The sequence below is a fragment of the Cyanistes caeruleus genome, chromosome 1, assembly GCF_971803275.1.
Source record: "Cyanistes caeruleus chromosome 1, bCyaCae1.hap1.1, whole genome shotgun sequence".
NCBI classification, from domain to species: domain Eukaryota; kingdom Metazoa; phylum Chordata; class Aves; order Passeriformes; family Paridae; genus Cyanistes; species Cyanistes caeruleus.
Genome location: NC_141701.1, coordinates 4,464,724 through 4,474,113, shown reverse-complemented (window position 1 = coordinate 4,474,113; position 9,390 = coordinate 4,464,724). Strand labels below are relative to the sequence as shown.

Below are 9,390 nucleotides of genomic sequence, written 5' to 3'. Positions count from 1 at the left end.
AGTTCAACTCCTGGCCTTCCAGAGGACAACCCCAAAAGTCACACATGAGAGTTTTGTCCAAATGCTTCTTGAGCTCTGTGAGGCTTCGTGCTGTGACCACTTCCCTGGAGATCCTATTCCAGTGCTCAGCCACCCTCTAAGTGAAGAACCTTTCCCTAATATCCAACCTAAACCTTCCCTGACACAGCTTCAGGCTGTTGCACAACACAGCCTTGACATCCCAGCCTGTTAGGACCTACAGCAAGTCCTCCAGCAGGACTTGAGAAGGGCGATTTGGCATATGATGGTTTCAAAAGAGTAAAGGAAATAAGTAAAATTTACCAAAGTTTCTTAATACCATGAATCTTACGCAACTACAGTGTTATATGTGTAAATGTATAAAATGGATCCTTGGATAAAAATTTTGGAATCTGTTGATTGATTTCAAAGGATATTCAAGACATTTGGTGTCTGCAAGTTTGAAACATGCTGCTGGATGAAACGGTTTTTCCTTCTCTCCGTCCCCTTTCCCTCTCAACACAGAGCATAAGTTTAACCTTGGTTAGGCATCAGCAAATTCACACCTTGAAAAGAAGTCTGCTGAGAACAGAAAAAAACTGTTACTTCCCTTGCAATTGACATTTAGGTTCTGCTGTCTGACTCCCTGCTACTTTTTCAAAGTGAGAAAATTATCTGTTTTTCACATCAGTGTTTTTTAATGAAACTCAGAGCGTGACTTTTGGTGGTGCTAAAATCAGTCTGGCAAAGCCCAGTGAAAGCTCTGGAGGGCAGAGGTCCCCCTGCTAACACTGGTGATGGTGGGACCCACGGAGAAGTCTGCCTGTGACTGCTTTCTTTAAAAGCCAAAAAACATGAGAGCTGAAACAGACAAACAAATCCAAAGAAAAGTGTCGCAGTTGCTGAATTTGGTTGGGTATTTTTGGTCAAATCTTTTCTTGTTAGAACAGCATGATGCCTTTCCCTTCCATGGGATTCCCAGGCATGAAGGGAACCGTGCTTGGCTCTGAGGGAATACGTTTGTTTTTCTGCACCCTTTATTGTTTGTAAAAACGACAGACCTGCCTTTCTCTCAGACACAGCAAATGTCAGTAATCTGTTTTTTATTTAGTGGAGAACCTGAGAGCGGTGGTTGGCAAAGCCGTTCTTTTGCTTCCCATCTGAAATGTCACATGGCAAACTGTAGCGCTCGAGCACAGCCTCAGCTTGACAGCTCTGGCAGAAGAAAAAGGGCCAACAGCATGAGGCTCCACCACATTCCCTCAGAAGTGCTGTCAAACCCAGCTTGTTCCCTCTTGCATGGGTGAGGCTGAAGGGTTGCTGTGCCTGGGAGTGTTGCTTCTTGGCCGGGGGTGTAAATTCATACCAGTTTGGCTGACACTCTTGGGCACCACAGAATCAGAGAATATCCTGACTAGGGGAGCTTTTGTCCATTGTGAGCTGGAGGGGAAATGGAAGCATTAAAAATTGATGGGCAATGCAACTGGGGAACACCTTCAGGCCTCCTGGCAAGACTGAATCCATCTTCAGTCAAGCCTCTGCCTTGCTTCTCTGTATTTTAGAAAAACAGGCAAAGAGAAATGTTTCCACAATCAGGTCACAGCCTTAAGAGGATCAAGAAGGCTTCATGTTAGCTGTAATTTCTGAATTTGAATGGATTTTCAGCACAAATATCGACAATCTCCCATGCACGTGAACATCCTTGAGCATGTTTTTCAGCCTAATGCACTGAAAAGCAATGTGGAAGGATTGTAACCTCTGCACAGATGCTAATCCCAGCAGGCTGTGTTTGCCTTAGTGTTAGTGGAAAGCCTGGCTATGTTTTAATGTGTGCTTGTCAAAGTGCTTGTATTACAGCTGGGACACTTTCCTGGATCTAGCCCACGCAGCCTCCATGTTTGCAGAAAGGATAGAAATGCAATCCATACACCTGCTTTGTCTAAAGTTCTGTAATCTTTTCTTTCCTGCCCCTTCTGTCATTTCCATTTCAATCAAACTCAACTTTCTTCAAGCCACAATACCATTAACAGTGAACTGATGTAAAAAATGACTCTGCTTTTTGCCACCTGCAGACAGCACTTCTCACAGCTGCTGTGTTAGAGGGGGAAGCAGCAGAAAAGTGATTACTCTGGGTTGTAAAGGTTGCAGGAGGAACCACTCCTCCAGGGTAGGAAGTGAAACATGAATTCTTGAGATGTCAATGTTGATGTTACAGCACTGATACCTCCTTCCTATCCACTAAATGTTCAAATTGAGCGAGTCCTCCACCGAATTTCTCAGCCACTGGAGCTTGTGTCTTGATCCTCTACACGAGCTACTTCTGGTCCTTTGGTGAGGCAATTATCACATCATGTTCCTCTGAGGCTGCAACATCTCAGTGAGGTTTCCTGACTCAGACATCACATTCATGGGCATGACAAGTGACCTGGATTTTTCCAGCTTGCAGAGGTCCCAGAAACTGCTGTGTGTTGACTATTGGTTACATTTTTTTTTATTTTTTCTGGGAGAGATAAAAAAGTTGAAAAATGCGAAAAAAACCCCCCACCCCAAAACCCACCAAAAAAACACAACACCAAAGCCTTGCAATGGTTCTGGTTCAAATATTATTTTTTAAATTTAGCTTTTTCTCCAGTAGAGGCTAAAAATGGAACACTTAGCTCTTCAAGAAGTCATTTAATAGCTGGACAAGCACTTGGAATTCACTTGAAGGCACTGACTAATTCAGCACGAGTGAAACTGAAGTTTACTCATACGTGGTAACACCTCTCTTTTTCCCACACTCATCAAAACCTTGTTTGCCTACCTTCACAGATTCCCCAGGTATTAATCGCCAGCAAAGGCTTCAGAACAGAAAGAGCTCGGTCCAGAGACTCTGAGGTTGCACTTGGATGTTAAAGAGATGCAGTAGGCTATAAAGGGAACTCCACCACTGCTGCAGATATCCTGGTTTCTTGCAGCTGCCCTCCTACACAGCTGAAGTTCAGTCCTGCTTTCTCAGGCACAGGGCATAGTCCAGAGCTCTCCTCTGGGCTGAGAACATCGTTAAATCCTTGCAGGCACCACAATCTGGAATGGCATTTTAACCACATCAGGGAAGGCGGGATGGATCTCCCAGGGCAGGGCTTCTTCACATGCGGTCCCTGCACTACTGGTGGTCCCCAGTGTGCCTGAAGGTGGTCTGCAGGATGATTACAATTAGGCAAATGAAACCATACATGTTGCATTCCCATGCACATGAGCCAGCAATCAGAAAGGAGGATGAAGTAACAGTAGCAGATAAAGATTTTGAGTTTTAGATCCTGGTGATGGTTCCTTCATTGATGTTGTACTTAAATTTTGTGCTTTTTTTTTGATAGAAGCTGAAGTGATCATTTGGTTTAGGGAGGCTGATGTGGGGCAGCTGGTTGCCCCACTTCATCTGGCATTGGAAACCAGGGCTGGTCCCTGCTGCAAGAGCACTACTGTTGCCAGAAGTTACCTGCAGCCAACCCCACATACCTATTCAAAGTACCTTTTTTCCTCATTACAGGACATTCTTGCATAATCTCTCTTGTATGATAAGGAACAGTGCCTACTTTCTGTCTCACGCCCAGGCCTCCAGACTTAGCCAGGCCTAAGGAACGGACTATTCTGCTTAATGGGCTCCACCTGGGAGTGTAGACACATCCTAAGGGCAGGATACTATCTGGGTGGGGGGAGAGGGTGCTGCCCCAGGCATCCAGCACTGGGGATCACAGGCTGGTGTGGAGACAGCCATTGGAAAAGGGTGAGAAACAGCACTCAGAAATTTCTCTGTGCCTCAAAGGAGTTTCCTCTTTGATCCTGTTAGAGAAAAAAAAACCCAGAGTGCTTAATTTCTTTTGTTTGGGGTGACTGCTGTTTTCTCTGGGGAGGATTTTCCAATGGTGCTGCTGAAAATTGAGTGAGGGAAGGGGGCTTGCCCACCTTCACCTCAACAATGAAGTGTCTGGATTTTCAACTGAACCTCAATTAAATTGACCTGACACCATTTAAACCAGTAAAGTCCCAAGGCTGTGCATGGGGTAGATCTCTTAAATGGCCCCAGCCATTTGTTCTCCTATGAGATCTGTAGGATTCCATTTGGCTGGTCCTACATTTACACCACTGTTTTCAGTACTGATGAAAACAACTTTGGTGGGGTTTAGCTCAGACTACTTCCATGAAACCTAAAATTTTGATAAAAGACCAAGCACCTGGAGCAGGATCTGGCCTTTCCCAGGAGGTTTGGTTGCATCCAGTGATGAATGTCAAAGAAACTCATGGTTCCTGGGATAGCCAAGACAGGGGATGAGTGAATCGATTTTCAGTTAGGTGTGTGGTAGGGGGTAACAGGGCTGTTTTTCCTTGCAGAAATACTTCAGGTGATCCAACACAGATCAGAAGAAAATAGCAACTTGTCTTTAAGCTTGAATGAGAAAGAATTATACTTTCAGTCCTCATGGGCCATGATTAAATACTGGTGGTGGCAGCAGAGTGAGCGAAGCCTTCTGATGATTTCCTCTCCATTTCACGGAAGGTGGAGGCAGGCAAATGTTAAGTGACTTTCCCAAGGTCATGTAGGAAATCAGTAGGGCGGGAGCGGGGTCATTAGAGCATCCTTTCTCCAGAATTTAACAAGAAGTGGACCAGAGGTGCAGAGAATGAACATGACTTGCCCAAGATTGTGGGATCATCCCATCTCCTGAGGCCCTGACATCAAGATTATCACTCATTTCCCGTATTTTCACTGCAAAAGGTGAATGGGTAGGGGTGTGTGGGGGAAACAAGGCAGTTGCTATTAATTCAGTTGAGCTTGACTGGACATGCACAAGCAATCTGCAGAAGGAAATAGCTCTAGTTCTGTCTGGTTCAGCATAAACTCCGCCCACTGAAGCTTTCCGGCAGGAAATCAAGTTACAAACATTAAATGATCTGAGCAAATTCTCATACACTGATCCTACCCTGGGGACAGAACACTTTTGCGAGCTGCTCATTGAGGCTGTAGTTTGATAAACCTTAACCCTTTCTGCAGTGGCACTTTGAGGGCATCACAGTTTCTTGTGCTGGCCAGGTAGGAGAGATCACAAGCAAGAAAAAAAAAAAGGATTTAAAATAGTTTGGAGTCATTCTTCATCAATAAAGAAGCCCTGAAAATTGTCTTCATGTGGAGAAAAAAAGGGGAAGGCTGGAGTGGAGAGTCATTCTTCTACTTGCTTTTCCTACTGAAAAATTGAGATCTGTTGACAATATGTTTCCTGGAACACCCTAAAGATGACCAAAAAACGTGTGGTTTTTGGCACCAGCCTGACTGTGCAAGTGAAACCTCTCAATGGAGAAAGGAACCAAATTGTACTTGGACTGTTTCAGACCCTTTGTTTTTCATTAGGAGAAATGCCTGAGAAACAATGAGTTGTCATCGTAATAATCCACCTACTGCTTCAGCTAAGGGTTAACATAAATTGTAATCTGCTTTTAAATTATATGATGAACCTTAAGGAAATAAACTTGTGCTTGGTAATAGCCCTGAGATTTAAAACTAAAAAGCACAGTGAGGAGGGGAGCCTTTCTTTTCACAGAATAGGAAGCAAAAAGAAGCACAGCTCATATTTTTCTCTTTATCCAATTACCAGTAATGTAGATGAATGTCTGACACTGAGGAAAGAGGGGAGGTGGAAACTGCCTGCAGAGACAGTGAGGCTGTTTTTCACATGCTGGCTGGTTTGGGGGGCTTGCAGCCCCTCAGTGCATTGCTGGAGAGTGGGAGGGTGGGGATGGCCCCTGCAAACAGTGCTTCCCTCCCGAGCCAGCTGTGTCTCAGGTTTCCTTTCTTTTTGTTTAAGAAGCAGAGCATCTCCCGATGAAGGTCACAGCTTTGATCCCCACAGCTTGCTCTCGTGTTTATGGATGGCCATTATTAGTAACACAGGGTAGTGCATGCTCCGTGCCTGCCCTTGTCTGACTGCAAGGGAGCAGGGGCAGGATAACAAAAGAAGGTATAAATAGACCCTTTTTAAAAGCCTGTTAAATGGGAAGAGACTTTTAGGAAGGAGAGAGAAAGAATGAGGCGGGTTACCATAGGAACTGCCAATAGTTTATTTAAGAAGGGCAAAGAAACAAACACCACAAAAAGATGAAGCCAAGAGGACTTGGGGATTACTGAAGGTGTATGTAAGGGTACAGACAGGAAGGGCCAGGTAAGAATTGTGTGCTTCTACAAAAGCTGTGCTGAAAAAATTCATCTCACTTTACCTCTTGCAAAGTGGTCTGGAAAATGTTACTATGAAATGTGTGTTTCCAGTTAGGGAAACTGCATTTCCAGGTTTTTTGAGGGAGATGGAGGCTGAAGAAAGGCATGAGAACAAATGTCATGTTGGTGAAATCATCAGGAGCAAAGGGCCATGTTACCTCTGACTAATCTGAACCCACTTAATACAAACTCATGTTTTTGGTCACCCTGATGTTAGAGGAATAGCAGAGGATATTCCGATGTGTTGACAATGAGTAATATTTTTGATTATGATGATGATGGTGATAATGATGTGGTTGCCCCATCCCTGGAAGTGGTCAAGGCCAAGTTGGATGGGACCCTGAGCAATCTTGTCTAGTAGAAGGTGTCCCTGTCCATGGCAGGGAGTTGGAATGAGATGATCTTTAAGGTTCCTTCCAACCCAAACAGTTCTGTAAGTCTATGATTCTCTGTTATTTATTGTTCCTTTTCCCCCACTGGAAAGCTCTCACTGGGTCAGGATCAAATACTGAAGAGTGAGAGTGCTTCCACCTGTGATGGACAACAAGGCTGTCTGTCTTCCTTATCCCAGCTGCTGTCTTCACTTCTCAAATGTTTACTCTGGGATTATGTATTTCGTACGTAAAACACCTGATCCTAACAATTCACCTTCATTTTTCCTGTGCCCAGAAGATGCATGCTACCTGAAGACCACCTTGTGCAAAATGCTGCACATTCATAGGACAGAAATATGCTTTCTGGTCTGAAGAGAACTCAACACCAGGAAAGAAGCAGAAGATAGAGCAGGTGTGATAGTACTCGGAAAAAAATGCAACGGGACTGTCCCATTCTTGGTTTTAGAAGGTCAAAGACCAGAAACTCAAAAGTCCCTGCAGTTGGGGTGTCTCTTGCTGTTTCATTTTTAATCTTTTAGTTTCTAAATCAGTGTAAGGATTTTCTAGTTCCTGACTTGTAATTTTGAAAACTTCAGGTCTGGTACTACTGAAGAGTTCAAACGATGGAGAAGCCACAAAGAGAGAGTGTCTCTGGGAGGACAGCTAAGAATTGCAAAAAACTGTTATTTCATTTAAGAACTGCACCAACAACTTTAGCAGAGAGAGAAACAGTTGCAAAAGTCTCCTGCCTCTTTGCAGTGGAGAAAGAACACTGGAACTTCCTATTCTTTTTGGTTTCATGATACCATGTAAAGCAAATTCTGTATTTTCACAAGAGAGCAGGAGACTTTCTGTTGGGTTTCTATCAAGAGGCCCCTTCCTCACTGAAAAGGAGGGAGATTTTTTTTAAAGCCATGGAGTATGAGCTGAAAGCCCTATTTCTACTTAGAGAAATCATAGAAGCATAGAATGATTTGAGCTGGAAGGGTCCCTAAAGATCATCTTGTTCAAACCCCTCTGCCAGGGGCAGGGACACCTTCCACTCGATCAGGTTACTCAGAGACGCATCCGACCTGGTCTTGAACATTTCCAAATCCAAAAGTTTGTTCTCAATTTATTTCTCCAGCACCTCTCTGCTCAGTGAATGCATTGCAGCAGCAGCACCACAGCAGCAGCACCACATTTCTGATCCTCTGGATGAAGTCTGAGGCACAGCTTGAAGGGCTGATGCTTCTTCGAGCCCATTAACACAGACATTTTTGCCAGCGGATGGAAATGAATTCATCCAAAAAATGCCGTAGGTTACCTAGCTCAGGCCAATTTTTGTGCAGGGCCAAACCTATGGGTGGCATATTTATTTTTAGGTTTTGAGCTAAATTCTCTTCATTTTCTCCCCCAGAGCAAGAGGCAAATCAGAACACAACTGCTCCGTTTTCTACATTTCCCTGACCCTATGGAGAGTTATCCCATATGCCCACCCATGCATGAGAAATTCAGGGTGAGCATTTTCGGAAGGTTTCACACAGCCTTTGATGTCTCCCAGCCTGGGAAATTTGTCCTCCTCCTGCTTCCCAGCTTGGAAGGTCTCACTGTGGTATCTGCAAGAGATAACGCTCCCTTTTGCAGTCTGCACTCTGGGTCAGTCTGACTGTTTGCTGTGGGACAGCAAAAGGGATATTTCCCTCCAGATATTGCAGAAGGGCCCTCTTGGAGAGTCTGGCCAGCCTACAGAGCTGGGCAGTTCAGGCCACTCCTCCCTTCTCACAGAGATTGAGTTATGCCAGGCTTTGACCTAAGTGAAACTGCTGACGGTCACAGGGATTTGACTAATCTCCTTAGGTCGCTGTGAAATTTGTGATTCCTTTTACGGAACAGAACTTTTTTTATGATTTTCTTTTTTTCCCTTTGGGCTAACTTGCAATGTAAAAATAAACTGGAGCCCACGGTGGGAGATTAATTTCCTCCCGAACTCAGGAAGGGCAGTCAGTCAATGCAAGATCCTCCTGGCCCATCCCAGGAGGATGCTGCTCCTGGATTCATTCCTGGAGACAGCTGCTGTCCGACCTTGCTGTAAGACTTCCTTCCCCAGTTCCATCCTCCTGGTCCTGCTGTAGCCCTGTGGGGTCTGAGTGCAGCCCCTGGGCACAGCCCAAGGCATTTCCTTCCCTCCAGGCTCTGCTCTGACTCAGAGTTCTCACCTAGCAATACTTCTGGGGCTGGGAAGCTGAAATTATAAAACCCTATGTGATGGATTTCTAACCATACTTGACCTATTTCCTAGTGAAGGGAGAGCCAACATCTCCACAGGTACTCAACATCCAGGGGCTTGTGAGTGATTTTTTTTTTCCATTTTCATGGCTCAGAGAGCTTCTTTGCAGCTTCCTCCCAGGGTAATTTTGTCCCTTCTGTGCAGAAGCCTCCATTCCTGTGGTTTTCCCATCAGTCCTGCTTCCAGTGTGCTCCTGCCCTTTCCAGAACTTGGTAGGGTTTGCCTCATGCCCATGATACATCTCCTACTTGATGAGCATTAGCCCATCTTTCCAGGCGCTCTGATCCTTCCTGACCCAAATTACATTTAAGGTCAGTTCCATTGCAAATTCCTCAAACACCCTGAGAAGAGTTGCAGTTTGGCATTGTGCTCTTGTACCCAAAGCTCTGCAGAAACCCTGGACCCTTGTGGAGGTTTGTACACAGGTGACAAAGAAACTTCCACAATCGCTCAATGCATATGGTTGCTGCACAATACTTGTGTTAGTCAAATAATTAAGAACT

At 44.8% G+C, this 9,390-nt stretch overlaps 1 long non-coding RNA gene across 1 annotated transcript; it reads left to right on the top strand.

Annotated features, from left to right (window-relative positions):
• Positions 1-3,582: 3,582 nt before the first annotated feature.
• LOC147655270 (uncharacterized) lies at positions 3,583-9,184 on the top strand. The gene is made up of 2 exons (XR_015283255.1): positions 3,583-3,763; positions 4,369-9,184. It is a non-coding gene; the product is annotated as an uncharacterized LOC147655270 (long non-coding RNA).
• Positions 9,185-9,390: the final 206 nt, after the last annotated feature.